Genomic DNA, 16,224 nt, shown 5'->3' on the forward strand with positions numbered 1-16,224 from the left:
GCAGAAGTAGGTGATTTCTTGTGCCCTTACGGGATCTGGGCATGTAATTCTTGAAAGCTAGTTGTGTAACGATCCAACTCTCATGACTTATGCTAGTTTGTTACTATAACGTGCATTCTTCTCAAAATGACACTTTTCATGAATTGGAAAAAAAAACAAGTAAATGCTATAAAATAATTAGCTTTTATTAAAAGTAAATAATACCAGGGAACCCTTAATTAAATTAAAGAAAATTAAACATCATTAGAAAATATCATCCAAAACAACCAAAAGTGCAAATTTTGAAAATTCTCTAAATTCAACAACTGACTAAGTTTAAAATCATAAAAACATAGAAAACACATGAGCGGAAGTATTTGACTGGTCCTAATGGCTTGGTCACGGATTCCACTTGTCATTTATTGGTGTATTCTTACTTTTACCTGAAAAAGAAATATGATAAAGAATGAGTATAAAATACTCAATAAGTAACCCCACTATCGGGGTCAGATTCTGCATTTATGTCTAATAAATACAACATTCTAATGATATATGCAAAAATCTCTACTTTTCATGGATGACCATCTAATGGATAATTGAACCCGCCTTACTGTAGGTGAGATGTATCCATAAACAAGATCACTAACCTCTGGTAAATTCCCGAAGGAAATCACAACCTCTAGTAAATCCCGAAGGAGTCACAAATTTCTGGTGAATAACCTCTGGTGAATCCTGAAGGAGACAATAACATCTGGTGAATCTCAAAGGAGACACTAACCTTTGGTGAGTTTAAGACTATGAGTAGGGGGTAGCTATCATTAACATAAATATCATGCAATAAATCAGAGTTCTACAATCATGGAAATGTAACATCATATTCATACATCCTCATAACATTATCAAATAAAATCAATTCATATTCATTCATCCTCTTAAAATATCTCATCAAATTCTAGGTCATGCTTATACACATAAATACTTCAAACACATTTATCATATGCTCATATATCCTCTCTAATTAGGCATTGCGATTCATACAGCCTTAGAACCATCAAATTATCCTTAATTTTATCGCTCGACAAAAAGGCAATTTTAGTAGTAAGATTACTTGCCTCGTAATTTTGGCCCCAAAAGCAAACTCAAGTAAGCTTATCTTCCTTTTGCCATACGCAACCTTAAATCAAAACTGAAATTGTGGCTTGGTGCAAAATCAGTTCCAAAACTCAATGTAATTGGTCAACCTGAACATAAATCAAACCCAAAATTTAATAACATAGTTTTCAATAATTACCTTTAATCCAAAAGGGCTTAACGTGTTAAAATTCAGAAAAAGACTTACTAAAATCTTACCAGAACCAAATCCAAACTTGCTGGACAGCAACAAAAAATGCTCCCAAACTTCAATCTAAAAGTGAAACGCAATGGACATCAATCAATTGAAGCCAAAAGCTAATGGATAGACGAGATCTTCAAGAAAACCAACCAATCTTACCCAAAACCCAAGATTCCAATGAGATTAGGTAGTGGCGGCGTCTGGAAAAGAGCAGTGGAGATGAGCTTTGACAGTGCGAGCGGACGTCTGAGACAACCAAGGGCATCAAACGAATCTGGCGGAGAAGAAAAGACATAAACCTGTGGTGGACTGGGCGGACGTTTGATAAATTGAGTGAATGATAAGCGAACGACGGGATCCGATCGGTGACTAAGGTCAGAGAGAGGCGACATCATAGGACGGATATGAAAGCTAGGGTTTAGCGGTGGCGACGACTTAAGGTTGTGGCTACGCACAGGAACGAAAACGCAGAAAAAGAAGGTTGTGTGTCAGCATATATGCATGAAGAGAGAGAGAAGAATTAATTATTTTTCTTCTTTTCTTCCTCTTTTATTTGCTTTCTTCCTTTAATTCCAATATCTATACATAACAACAAACTCCTTTCTTTTTCCTTCTCCAATTTCAAATTCCAAATCTTTTTAAAATTAAACTCCCAAATCCTTTTGGAAAATATATTTAAATCAATTATCCTATAAAATTGATTTAAATTAATTATCTTGTCCAAATTATAAACAATTTTCAAATCTCTCAAATTTAATTCAATTTCAAAATTTTAGTTGAAAATTGAAATAAATTCAAAGTCTCCTTAAAATAAATTTAAATTCTCAAATCCTTCATCAAAGAAAATTTTAAAAATTGAACTTTCCTTGCACAATAATTCAATTTAACCTCAAAATTCAAAATAACCCCTAAATATTTCAAGATAATTAAATTTAAATTACTTAAAAATTTGGGATGTCACATTCTTCCTTTCTCAAGAAACTTTCGTCCTCGAAAGTTTATTTGTGAAAAAAATTTGGGTACTTGACTCTCATCTCATCCTCTCGTTCCCATGTTACCTCCTGGAACTAATGATTTTGCCATAAAACTTTCACTATTGTTATCTCCCTGTTGCATAATGTTTTCACCTTCATGGCGAGAATTCGAACAAGCTTCTCCTCATAACTTAAGTTCTTATTCAACTATAATAGTTCAAAGTCCACCACATGGGATGGATTTGTCATATACTTTCTCAACATTGAGACATGAAAAACATTGCAATTGAAGAGAGAGACTGTCAACGCCAGCCGATAAGCTACAGGGCCAATTCGCTTCAAGACTTCGAACGATCCAATAAATCGTGGACTTAGTTTTCCTTTTATACTGAACCTCAAAATGGCTTTCATAGGTGTTACTTTAAAAAATACGTTGTCACCAGTTTCAAACTCTAGGTCTTTACGCCTAACATCAGTGTAACTTTTCTGTCTACTCTGACCTATTTGCATACGTACTCTGATCTTCTGTATTGCCTCATTTGTGGTCTGCACTAACTTAGGTCCTAGCAACTTCCCTTCACCAACCTCATCTCAGCATATGGGAAACTTGTAACTCTTTCCAAACAGGACCTCAAATGGCGACATGCTGATGGCAACTTGATAACTGTTATTATATGGAAACTCCATCAAATGTAGGTAGGAGTCCCGATTTCCTGAAAACTCCAATGAACAAGTGCACAACTTATCCTCCAATGTTTGATTCAAACGCTCTGTTTGACTATTAGTATGTGGATGAAATTTGCACTAAAATCTAAATGGGTACCCAAAGTTGATTGAAGGCTCTTCTAAGAACTAGATGTAAACCGAAGGTTTCTATCGTACATGATAGATACTGCACTCCATGCAATCTCACCGCCTCTTTCATGTATAAATGCGGCCACTTATTCACTGAAAAAGTAGACTTTGCCGGAATGAAATGCACTAGCTTAATGAGTCTATCTACCACAATCCAAATCACCACAAAACTCTTTGCTATCTGCAACCCCACAATGAAATCCATAGACACATTCTTGCACTTCCATTCTAGTGCGCATAAGGGCTGCAACAAGCTTGCCAGCTTCTGCCTTGGGGCTTTCACACTAAACACTTACTAATGAACTCTGCTATCTCTCTTTTCATGTCATACCACCAGTAACAACATTTCAAATCCTGGTACATCTTGGTATTGCTAGGATGTATAAAAAATGGGGAACTATGAGCTTCCATCAATAATTCATTCCTGAGGTCACTGTTTACATGTACGCATAAAAGTCCCTAATAAAGGAGACCATTATCTGAAGATACTGAGTACTCACCACCTTGTCTTGACTCTACCTTGTGAAATTTCTCGACAAGTTAAGGATCGCCTTGTTGTGCACTAATGATCTTCTGTCTTATGGTTGGTTGCACCATCAATTGTGCCAACTATGTTGTGACTGTTGGGTTGTATGTCCAAAAACTCGCAGTTTGTAAAGCTAAACATATTCTATTATCAATAAATATGTTATTTAACATTACTTCAATAAAGTTGTTATTGAATCTATAAACTGCACTTATAAAGTCTAAATCCAATAAACTAAGATCCATGACTATTATATGAATACTTAAACTTTATGTGGAGACTAAAAGTGGACCAGGTTCGAGTAAATAGCCAAAAAAATCTATAGTATATGAATAAGGTTGGGTGCCTTAATCTGGTAACACTATCGGATGCGACCTACTCTGTAGTTGTTACAATTTATTGTAGGGTTCTATAACGAAGTGATCCTAATTTGTTCATGTATTGACATGAGGAGTTGGGGCATCCTATGCAATGAGTTTGCGTAAGATCGGACCAAGAAATAAGTCACTCCTACTTTATACATTGTTTACTGTTTAAGACTGACTATTTCGCTTAGATGACCTAGGTAACTCGATTTTAATCCTGAGCTAACTATGAACTTTTGTTTATACAGGATTACCTTTAGATTTGCATAGGTGAGGGTTGACTCAACAACGACGGCTCAATAAGCCTCCCATTTTAGGGGGTAAGATCAGGTAGATAGTTGGAGACATAGGGTGTAATAAGAAATTCATGCCTACACGATTTAGGGATAGAAGAAAGGTTGTTCTCTTAAGTATTGAATCCAGGTCTTGAACAAGGGGCCCCACCCTCTCATTGGCCCAAGAGGGATCCGGTTTAGTGATTGGATCATAAATCAATTGTTCATCAGAGGATCAATGGAACTTAAGGAGCAAGATGTAATATCGGGGGTAAAACAGCATATTGACTCAACCGTTATTACGAACAACATGTGAAAGGTTGACTTACTAATTATTGTTAAATTAAGTGGACACAAATATATCTACAGTGAGGAGAGTATAGTTATTGAGCTATAGTGGTGTGACTTGATAGTTAATGAATACTGATTAGTATGGTCTAAAGATTTTTAGCCAATTAATCTTAAATAGATAGAGCTCATGATCTGTAGGTTCATAAGGTCCCTCTACTAGCTCGTAAAACATGAGCACCTTGAATTAATAAATTAAATGAATTTGGAATGATATCAATTTGAATTGTTCAAATTGAATTTCAGTTTGAAATGTTCAAAATAAAAATTAGGGTTTGAATTCGAATAGTTCAAATTCAAATTAGGGTTTGTACAATTATATTCGATATAATTATTCAATGTTTAATTTATCGGAATTAAACAAAATTGAAGGGTTAATAATATTTAAATGTTGATTTAAATATTAATTAAGATTCATGTTTGAAATTAGGTGTGTGATTAATTTAATATTTGATGTTAAATTGTTATTTAATTAATTAAATATGTTTAATTAATTAAACATCAAATTAATTTTCAATTTTAATTCAATTTGAGAAATTTAATTTTGATGTTGAAATTGGAAGTTTATGTTTTAGTGGGATTTTCCCACAAAATTATTATGGAGAAGTTGTTTCCTCCTAATCATACCAGCTATCCACTTGAACAATCAACTTTAGTACTGACATTCAGATTGTCCATCAATGCTTGCATGAAGGGAGTTGATAAAAAGCTCTCCATTTCTGCTGAAGAGGAGTTAAGGTTGCTGGAAATGGTTTCTGCTGCAACTTTCATCTTTACCTGAAAACTCATTCAATTCCCTTCACAAATTCACTCCATTTTTAGTTCCACCACTCAAATTCAAGGCCGAGAATAGTAAAGAAGATCTCTCGGTGATTCACTATTGAATTAGAGCTGGAATCACGTGAAAAGTAACTTGGAATTGGGAGAATTCATCAAAGGTATGTTGTTAAGAAACTCTCTTCTTCTTTTTTCTGTTTAAGCATGCTTTTAGAACTCAAATTAAATGTAATTAGAGTGCTTATTGATTTTGTTTTCTTCCATTGCATGCTAATAGATCCCGATAGCGACTTCCCCCACTACTATTGCAGTCTCGGCCTGTTCAAGATCCTTGTATAGATGAGTCTGCCTAGTAATCAGGTCCGTTGAATGGGTCATCTTTCTACTTAGAGCATCTGCCACTATATTTGCCTTACCTGGATGATACAAAATCTCACAATCATAATCCTTCACTAATTCTAACCATCTGCACTATCTCATATTCAACTCATTTTGGGTGAAGAAGTATTTTAAGGTCTTGTGGTCCGTGAAAATCTGTATCTTCTCTTCGTATAAATAATGTCTCCAAATCTTTAAGGTAAACACCATTACTGCTGGTCGGAGCGAATTCTCTTTGATGTCTCTCTCAAAAGACCGTCAATAAAATAATGTTTATAAATCATCGAACAAACTACTTATACTAACTAGTAGTACAAGCGGCAAGTTCGTGGTCAAACCATAGGGAAGCGTGGAAGATTAGTTCCCCGAAATTCATTTTTTAGTTAAAGTGGTAAAATGAGGATGAGGGTTTGGTGTGGATTGGATAAGTCAAAATATATAGAAAATAAAGTGCAAGTAAATTAAAAGATAGAAATGCAATTAATAGAGATATTCCAGCTTAAAGAACGAATATCAGAATGACTCAATGTAATCTTGTTCATTGAATTATTCGAATGCAATCTTATGGTTCTTAATTATGCCTAGCTCAATTGATTAGACATTCAACCAACTGTTCTAATTACCTAATTAGCTAAAATGCTAGATGAATCCATACTAAACATATTTACCTAATCGCATTATGCTTTTGAGCTTACACTTGGATGAATATTTAGTTTCCATCGTCTAACCAAAAATTCAATACAGTTTTCCTTAGGTCAATAGGAACAATACTATTCGTTATAGAAAACAAATCGTAAGCCTATCTAACCTTTTTCTTTTTAGAAATCAACTTATAATTTTATGTCACATATTACAAGTTAATCTCTAAACATTCAATCATAAAATCCCAAGTAGTTTATCAGACAATTAAGAGAAAATATGATTATAAAGCGATTCAATCAAAAAGGAAACTCATAATCAAGATATATAAAATTGCATTCAAATAAACCTAAAAAAATTACAAGGAGTTCAATCCAAAATCCCCTAAACAAGATAAAACCCTAAAACTTACCTTCCCATGGGATGAAGAAGACAAATCCAAACTCCATCTCACCTAATTACATGAGAAGAAGGAAGAAAATGGAGAAAAATGCAAGTGGAAGAGGTGAGAAGGTGAAGAAATTGGCTGGAGGCCGATTGAAGGTCGACCCTTTGCCTTAAAAACAAAAAACTACTTATATAGTAGTCGTGGTGGCGTTGTGATGCTAGGGACAATGCTGTGGTGCTAAGGTGCACGCGCACGTCCATCAAAATACGTAGCATCGCAATAGTACATGTAGCGTTGTGATGGTAGCGTAAGCGCACATGTCAAATTATAATATAGTAAAACGGTCAAGAGACCGAGTATCGTCCTTTGAGGAATTAGTTTGACTCTTTTAGCTCTTCAGAGATTATTCTAATTTTATTTAGGGGACTGGACTGTGATAAGAATTAATCTACTCTAATCCTAAAAAGCAAGAAAAGATAAAACTAGGAGTGCAACTAGACAAAGACACATTCTAGGGTATGATTTCGTTAAATGGATTAACTAAATTAATTATTTTGACCTTAGATTGATTTCATGTAAATTATAGACCTAGGAGTCTTTTATCCATCCTCTCTCGAGCTCAACCCTTTCTAATGACTAACCATCAACCCGAACCTCTTCTATCACTTGAATAGCCACATAATTAAATTCCTCCATAAACTATCTCTATTAATCTCCTATCACTCTCATGCATACTCGATTAAAAGTTTAACATGTTAGATCCAACTCAACACCTTTTCTCTCGAGATAGACATTAAGTAAAGAACATTCAATTAGTGATCAGTTAATCAAAAGCATTAAGAACAAACATGCTAAAATAATTATGCATAAATTCAATCTAAGAAGCTACTAATTCAGTTTTCACAATCCATAAAACTAAATCAACACCCTAGAAGCACAAATCAATCACTCATGGTTACAACACAAACATAGACCATTCATGAGGTTTCCAAACACAAAGGATAGAAAATAAAAGAGGGAAGAAATTGCAAGTCGTGTTCTTGACTCTCGTCTTTGAATTCGGAATTGCAACCCAACGATCTCTTCAAATCTTCGATCCTTTGAAGCTCTAAGATACCGCCTCTGTCCAAAATTACACTCCCTAGGGAGGCCTCATCGAAATATCACTTTATGCTCTCAAAATAGCCTTAGAAGTGCCTCATCGAATCAAGTCAGCCATAAACTGCTTATATAGACAGTAATCGCAACATTGCAATGCTCCAAGGAGCGTTGTAATGCTGACGGTAAATCCACGTCGTTTCTAATCGTAGCGTCGCAACGCTACTTGCAGCGTTGTGAGGCTGCCCTATTTTTCAATCTTCTCTACCTTGCTGCATCACGGGACATCATTGCAACGCTCCCTCAATGCTGCCCTGCCTTTGAATTTTGCATTTTCTTTCCTTTTTCTCTAGGTCAAAACTTTAACCTTCTTGGGGGTATTTTGGTCATTAATCTTCTAAAATTGCTTGTTCTTGTCCAATTGCTCGATTTCCTACAATTAAACAATAAAAGCATAAAAAATCACAAATTAAGCATAAAACTAACTAAATTCTAAGCCCAAAAAGTGCACTTTTGGGATGCATTTCACGTTGCAACACTGCCCTGTCTTCATGAAAACATAAGGCTACTGCCTTGGCCGAGCATTGCAACGCTCAGGACATTTTCATCCTTTCACATTTTTTGAAGCCCAATTGCTTAGTTTAGCTTCTAATTGCTCCAAATAACCCCGAATAGTCCGTAATGGCCAATTCTACCCCTTAGACATTCAAAATCTACAAAAACACTAAATAAACACATTAAAATATAGTAATGACCTAGAATTAAGAAGAGAAATATAACACATTTTTGGTGCTATCAAACACCCCTAACTTAATTCTTGATCGTCCTCGAGCAAGGTAAAATCACACATTCACACAAAAATATGCTTGTTCAATTACAAAGGTGTTATGTAGTCTCAACGATCTCTTAGGATAAGATTTGCAATCAAAGATGAAATCCGATTACTATCAATCAATGAAGCATGTTTAAAAATGATTATAAACTTATTCATGCATAGATGAGTCCAAAGTCTTACTAGTTAAGCTTGCAAAATCCGGAATGGTTTTATAAGGCTCTTAATTCATTTTCCCCTACTCTGGCTCGAAGGCTCAAGAGTTAAGCTTCCTAGACTCAACGATGCAATGACACACTTAAGGAAACCAAACATTTATTCTATTTTTTTCTTTTTCTCATTTTCTTACTTCTACGCAAAAGAGGAAACCTTATCTAGACATTGTTGGGTTGTATGTCCTAAAACTCGCAGTTTGTAATGTTAAACATATACTATTATCAATGTTACCCCTATACTATAGACCATTTAGGCTGTATCTTGAACATTGATCCCTATATGTCTCTACATACAGTTTAAGACTCATAATACAACCTAAGATGTTAGTTTATTGAATTTTAAGGTTAATAAGACGAAATTAAATAAAATATCAATAATATTTATTGAGAAAAAACATTAATAACTATTTATTAATGACGGTCATTTAATTACATTCATTATCTACGAGTTTTAGGGCATAAAACCCAACATATACAAGAAGCATTAGAAGATCCAAATGGGAAAGTGGCAGTTATGGAGGAGATGAATGCTCTAAAACAAAATGGAACTTGGGAAGTAGTAGGATTATCTACAAATAAGAAACCAGGAGGTTGTAAATGGGTGTTTACCATAAAATGTCATGAAGATGTGGTATATGAGAGATACAAGGCTAGATTGGTAGCTAAAAGATTCACTCGGACATACGAAATTGACTATCAAGAAACATTTGCTCGTGTTGCCAAAATTAACTCTATTAGAATTCTTTTGTCTCTTATAGTTAATTTAGATTTGCCACCTTAGCAGCTTGATGTGAAAAATGTTTTTCTAAATGATGATCTCGAGGAAGAGGTATTTATGAGCTTACTGTTGGGTTTTATGTCCTAAGACTCATGGTTTGTAAACAATAAACTTATTTTGTAAATCGATAAAATTGTTGTTGAAGTTTTGATTCAATAACTGATTCAATAAAGTTGTTATTGAATATATGAATTGCTTATTTCGTTTCAGAAATAAATCCAATAAACTAAAAGATCCAAGACTATTACATGAGTACTTGAACTTTATGTGGAGACATAAGAGTGGATCAGATTTGAGTAAATAGACAAAATGATCATAGTATACGAATGAGGTTAGATACCTTATTCTGATAACACTATCGGATGCAGCTCACTCTGTAGTTGTTACAAGGAATTGTAAAGTGCTACAAATGAAGTGATCCTAACTCATTCATGTGGTGACATAAGGAATGGGGGCATGATGTGTAATGAGTTTGCATAAGATCAGACCAAGAAATAAGTCACTTTTACTTTATAACATTGTTTACTGTTTAAGACTGATTATTTCATAGCGATGATCTAGGTAATTTAACCTTAATCTTGAGCTAACTATGAACTTCTATTTATATGGGATTATTCTTAAATTTGCATAGGTGAGAGTTGGCTCAACAATGCCAACTCAATAAGCCTCCCATTTCAGGGGTAAGACCGGGTAGATAACTGGGGACATATATAACGAGACTCAAGGATTCAGTTAAGCTAACGCAGACCTTGCGTTGTAGTTTTTGTAGGGGTTTCGTAAATGTATGAGAGAAATGTGTTATTTACACTAAGGTGCTGTGCTTGTGCAAAAAGATACAAAAGAGTTGAGTAGTGAATGATGGATCATGTGAAAATGGATTTTAATGTAAGTGGTATGCGTCGATCTAAGATGAATGTACACGAACTAGAATATGATGTGGATGAGGTGGCTTGCTTATCTTTGTTTAAGCGTTAGACTCTTATTCGACACTTCTTAATGCGAATAACATACAAAACCTATCTCTAGGATGCATGCGTCGAACACAGAATGTAATAAACATCAGTAAGTCTATCTCTAGATGTACTAGGCGTTTTACTTGATGCTGGCTTATTTACTCTTTCGAATAATCTAAGCTAAGGATGCTTTTACCAATTGATCAAGTTGGCTTAGGCGTTTGAAATGAAGTTTTGCATAAAGTATAGATGCATTCAGCATAAACAAGAAATAACTAATGGCATAAGTGTGATGGATCAAATATATGAATTTATAAAGAAGCATATTGTCTTTACAAAAGCAATATTTAATCAGATGAAATGAAAGCGATAAATGAGATGAAAGGAACTGAGTCAAACCGCAGAGTACAATCTCTTGTATCTCTTTGGCTCAATTCTAATTGTGTACAATCACTTGTGTAAGAATCGGACGAAGTGTCTTTCTCAAGCTCGGCTTCCTCCACTCCTTGACCGGCGGTGATGGTGGTTCTCTTCCCTTCTGATCTTCTTGGCACCATAACACAGTTTCTAAAAATCTACAACTATGACTACGCTAATACAGAGAGTGAAAACTTGAAAATTTTCTGAATATGTATATTTGAACTCTGGAGGGATTTCATCTATTTATAGGCGTTGGTCATCTCCAGCTTGGTGATGGGCAACATTAAGTCCATGCTCTGGTCAGCTGCCTGACACTCAGAAGCTTTTCAGACGCCGCCTGCTGCAGGTGCCCATACTTGCAAGTGGTGATTTGACACAAACAGCCTGCATCAATGAATCTTCTCTATATTGAATTCCCTCCGACGCATGGGCCATGTGTCGGAGGGAATTCAACGCAGAGACCATGTGTTAGAACTTTTGTCTGCGACACTTCTTACTCATGCGTTAGCTTCTTGTTGAAATCTTGCAATATAACACGTTAGTACCGTAGTAGTTAGTAATAAACATTCTTTTACAAGAGTTTGCTAATATTTGAGTAATTCCATACGTTTCTTCTAAAAATGAGGAGAATTTATCATTAAAAACCTTAGTTGTTACAACTTAAGAGCCAAAATAACTTGTATTTCTACAAGTTATCACCACCCCTAAATTTTAATAATGCTTGTCCTCAAGTATTCCAAAATAATTCTTTGTTATCTCCCTTGTCTTTAGTGTACAGAGTTTGCCTCTCATCATATTCAATTATAAGCTTGAAACTAGAGTTTGGAAAATGTAACGCAGATTGACTCTTTTCTAAAAGGAATAATGTTTAGTTTCAAGTGCAGCAAGCCTTTTATCAACAACTCCTTTCGTTTCTCAAAACATTCCCATTTTTTCTAAACCAGCAATGCATTAGATGCTCTTTTTAAGATAAATGTCAGATAAAAAGAAAAAAAATATAAATTTTCAATTACCCATACGTTGTTCTAGGTATCCCACTTTTGTTTTGGCTTGCCCCCACGGGTCTCATGCGAGCATCCAACTACAGGTGAGAACCCTTCACAACTAAACTCATATCTAATACTCATGTGTTTCAAGACACAACTTTCTTGAACTAGATAGAGGAGTTTTATGGGACGTATTGGTCTAGGAGACTTAACTTCGTTTTGGCTTGCCCCCACGGGTGTCATGCGAGCATCCAACTATGATTAAGTGCCTGTTCCAACTTTTTAACTCATGCCACTTTGAAGTTTTTTTTTTCTTTTGAAGTAATGACAGAGGAGTTGCATTTAACATTTTTCTATTTTGTTCCCTTTCTTTTTTATGTATTCAGTTAATGCGTCTAAAACTCGGATTTCCCTCATCCCCAAATTTAGAGATGAGCCAAATCCTCATTGCTAAAAGAGAAACAAAATTTCGAAAAGGCTTTGAGAATTCCGAAAGGAGTTTTGAATTAAAGCTTGCATGCATTAGAAAGAAAACATGTAGTATTTTTAGAAAAGTTCAGGCTTTGTTGATTTTCCTACGCTTACTCTATACTTATATATTTCATATAGTTGATATTATTGGCGTTAGACAAAGCACAAGACTAGAAAATAGCTAAAGAACAAAAAAGTATGTTAAGGTCAAACGCAAGGAAAAAAATGATAGAAATTTCTCATTCATTTTCATAGAATAACATGAAATAAACAAATAAGTTAAACAAATACAAAAGATCATCAAATAATCAAAATATAAAATAAGCAACACCCTAAAACTTTATTGTGTTGGCGCGTCATCCCTGCATTCTTCTGCAGGGTCTTCATCTATAAAGTGCAAAGGATTTCTAAGATGAGCAGGTAGTGGAGGCAGGGAAAACATTCCAACCAAGACCTGATTAATGTACTGCATTTTATAAACAAATTGGTCTTGCATCCTTCTTGTTTGCTGCCTTAAGTAATCTCTTAGAACCCTGTTTTGTTGCTGAAGACCTTCGATGGACGCGGTGCTGGCTCTTCACTTCTTCCAACTGGATCTTCAAAATTTACTGCGTTACTCGATCCTAACCCAGTTGGTTTAAAGATGGTTGGAGAAGGCACAAAATTGGGAATTGGACTTGGTGAGGGCGAAGGAAGGGAACAAGGGATGTCTGATCTATATCAGTAGGTTCTTAGTGCGTTGGATCAAGACTCCCTTCTGGCAGGGCCACTGGTGAGTCATGGAGAGTGAGGTTTAGGGTTGGTCATGCTTCTTCATCCTAAATTCAAGCTTTACTTCGTAATTTTCATGCTCTGAAGCTTCATCGTTGTGTTCAACTATTCGGACGCGTCTTCTTTTGAGGGCGCGTTTAGATGATTGAGGTCTGGTTGCCACTTCTTTGGGAGGCAAGGAAGGCTGATGTGGCGAATCGCGAAGTAAACACCTAATTAATTTAATGTCCATTAGACCGTCGATCTCTTCATGATCATCCCCCAAAGGGATGCATCCGCATTCACACAATGCACATATCGGCCATGGAAAATATAGTTGTCCTCTTGGTTTGGTTTTGATGGCCTTGATCTGATCCCTTCTCATTCTTCCTACATCTAAAGGGATACACTGCATGATACAATAGGTAGCCAAGATGCGTTCTTTCAACAATGTTTCATCATGCGTTGAAGGCATGATGCTTCTCTTAATCAGATAATACCATAGATTCGCGTCTGGGTTTAAGTTCCTGGAAGCTAGCATCTTTGCTCCATTTCTAGATGTTTGCCACTTGCTTCCAGGTTTGGCTACCACTCTTAACGCATCGTCAAGTTAGCTCGGCGTTGGTTGCTCCAAGATGCAGTTGCCTTCTGTCCGAATTACTCCTGATGTTGAACACTTCATTGATCTTATTGGATGAGAAATGCACCAATACCCCATCAACAAATGTTGTATTCTTCTCCATGTCAAACTCACTGCTGTAGAACTTGCGGAAAAGGTTGGGCCAAATTCGTGTGTGGCCAACGCAGAACTGACCCCAACCCATTGCATTTATGGTTTCTGTTATGTATGCTGGCAATGGGTGGCGTTCGGGAAAGAAGCCTTTCTCTGCAAGAATATCATTGAATTGACGCTTTCTTCCCATGGTCTTCTTAGGTAACGCATTAGTTACCTTGCATTTGCCCGTCGCATGTTCTTTGACTTCCCGTGCTAGTTATTTTAATTCGTTCTCCAATTCCCTTGGAGAGCTCACTTCCTTCGCCCTTACCTTGCGGGCTGATAATCTTCCATTCTTCTCTAACGCATTTTGCCTTGAGCAGTTCCACGCATCGCATCCTCAAGACTGGATGCTGACTGCTCATTTTCTTCTCCAAGATTAATTTTCTTTTTCTTGTCAACTCTCTTTGCTTTTGAGGGCCCTTCATTCGTGTCGGTTGGCAATGATTGAGACATGTCTTGGCAAATATCCCTTTCTTCTTCTTCATCTTTTTTCTTCTAATTCTACTTCGAGCTCATTGCGTAGTGCTCCGCTTCGTCCAATTCAAGTGATGCGTTAGGTGGGTCGGAATGTATCACTTGCTCTTCCTCTTGGCCTTGATTTAGGCTTGCCAAGATAGCTCTAAACACCTTCTTGCTCGTCCAGTTGAGCCAATCCCACTAATCTTTCAAGGTTACACTTTGATGCAGAACTGTTAGAGTTGGGCCTAGGTGGAGTAAAATGGTGGGATGCCTTATGGGTATGAGGTGATCCAGGGATGAGATGACGATGGGTGAACGCGGTGGTTAGCTGGACGCGTCTGTTCAACCTGGGTAGATGGTGGGCCAAGGTTGGATTGACAGTGGAGGTGATAGACGCACGACTGGTGATGGGCGTTATGAAGGTAGGGCTAGGATGGGGTCATGCATCGCACCCACCGGAGTGATGTTTGGATGAACGGTGGTGGGGTTGGGCTTGGTATATAGCTTATTGGCAACCGTAGATGACGAAGGGCGCTGCCTAGATTTTGAAGGGGTTTTGGGTTTTGGTTTAGGGTGATTTTGGGCTGTTGGGAGTCTTAGAAGGAGGGGTTGTGATGGCTTTGGTGGGCTTCTACCGAGACGGTCACTAGGAGGTAGAGGTGCTCCGCCGTGTAGAATTTGGATTGGACAGAGACTTTTAAGGTTTTTTCAAGGGCTTGGGGGGGGTCGAAAGTTAAAACAAACATGAGGAGAAAGAACTTACCAGTGAGTCGTTTCAAAGCTTATCGTTTGATTTGACTATCAGACTCGTCGATATTGTGGCGGAGAGATACTTGAGCAGAACGGCGGTGAGGGAAAACGGAGGGCTAGGCTTTGTTCTTTCTTTTCATAGAGGGCTCGAGGGTAAATGAGGAAGAAGAAGAAAATTGAAGGGTTTGGATTTTTATAGGCTGGGAAGAGAGAGTAGGGTGACGTCAGACGGCGCCTGACGTCCACTTTAATGCGTAGTCGAAGGACGTTCTTGGGTTTTCAAGCACTCGAGTGCTTTGCATTTTCGAGACCGTCTTTTCAATTGGGGCCATGCGTTAGACTTAAGGCTAACACATCCGTTATTCCCATCCCGATTATACACAACTTTTTTTTTAAAAAAAAAAAGTAAATCTCTAACTATGAAGGCAATAACAATGAACAATCAATCTTAAAACGCAGACCAACAAACAAACAAACTCAAACGCATTGGTAAAATACATAATGCAAAAAGAACAAGGAAAGAGGAAGCGTCCCTAGAATATATGTCGATTCGAGCGCAAGGATGCTTCGACGCGAGCCTTAGCTAGCTTCACGTAGTGCGAGAGATGACTTTTGACGTTCTACGCCATCTTCAAAGTATAGCTTTACTCTTTGGTCGTTTACTTTGAACGCGTTGGTGCCATCCTCCCGTGTTAATTCTACTACTCCATATGGAAAGACTGTTTTAATGATGAATGGTCCTGACCACCTGGACTTTAACTTCCCTGGGAACACAATCGTGAATTGAATAAAATAACTTTTTGGCCAAAAACAAACTCTTTCTTACTGATGCGTTGGTCGTGCCAACGTTTTGTCTTCTCCTTGTAAAGCTTGTTGTTCTCGTATGCGTTCAATCGC

At 36.7% G+C, this 16,224-nt stretch overlaps 1 long non-coding RNA gene across 1 annotated transcript; it reads right to left on the reverse strand.

Moving 5' to 3' along the window:
• Positions 1-1,090: 1,090 nt before the first annotated feature.
• Positions 1,091-1,868, reverse strand: LOC120086806. Its single transcript, XR_005484333.1, has 3 exons — positions 1,472-1,868; positions 1,330-1,384; positions 1,091-1,220 (listed from the first exon to the last, which is right to left on the reverse strand). It is a non-coding gene; the product is annotated as an uncharacterized LOC120086806 (long non-coding RNA).
• Between the last annotated feature and the right edge of the window lie 14,356 nt (positions 1,869-16,224).

This window comes from Benincasa hispida, chromosome 9 (assembly GCF_009727055.1).
Source record: "Benincasa hispida cultivar B227 chromosome 9, ASM972705v1, whole genome shotgun sequence".
Taxonomy (NCBI): Eukaryota; Viridiplantae; Streptophyta; class Magnoliopsida; order Cucurbitales; family Cucurbitaceae; genus Benincasa; species Benincasa hispida.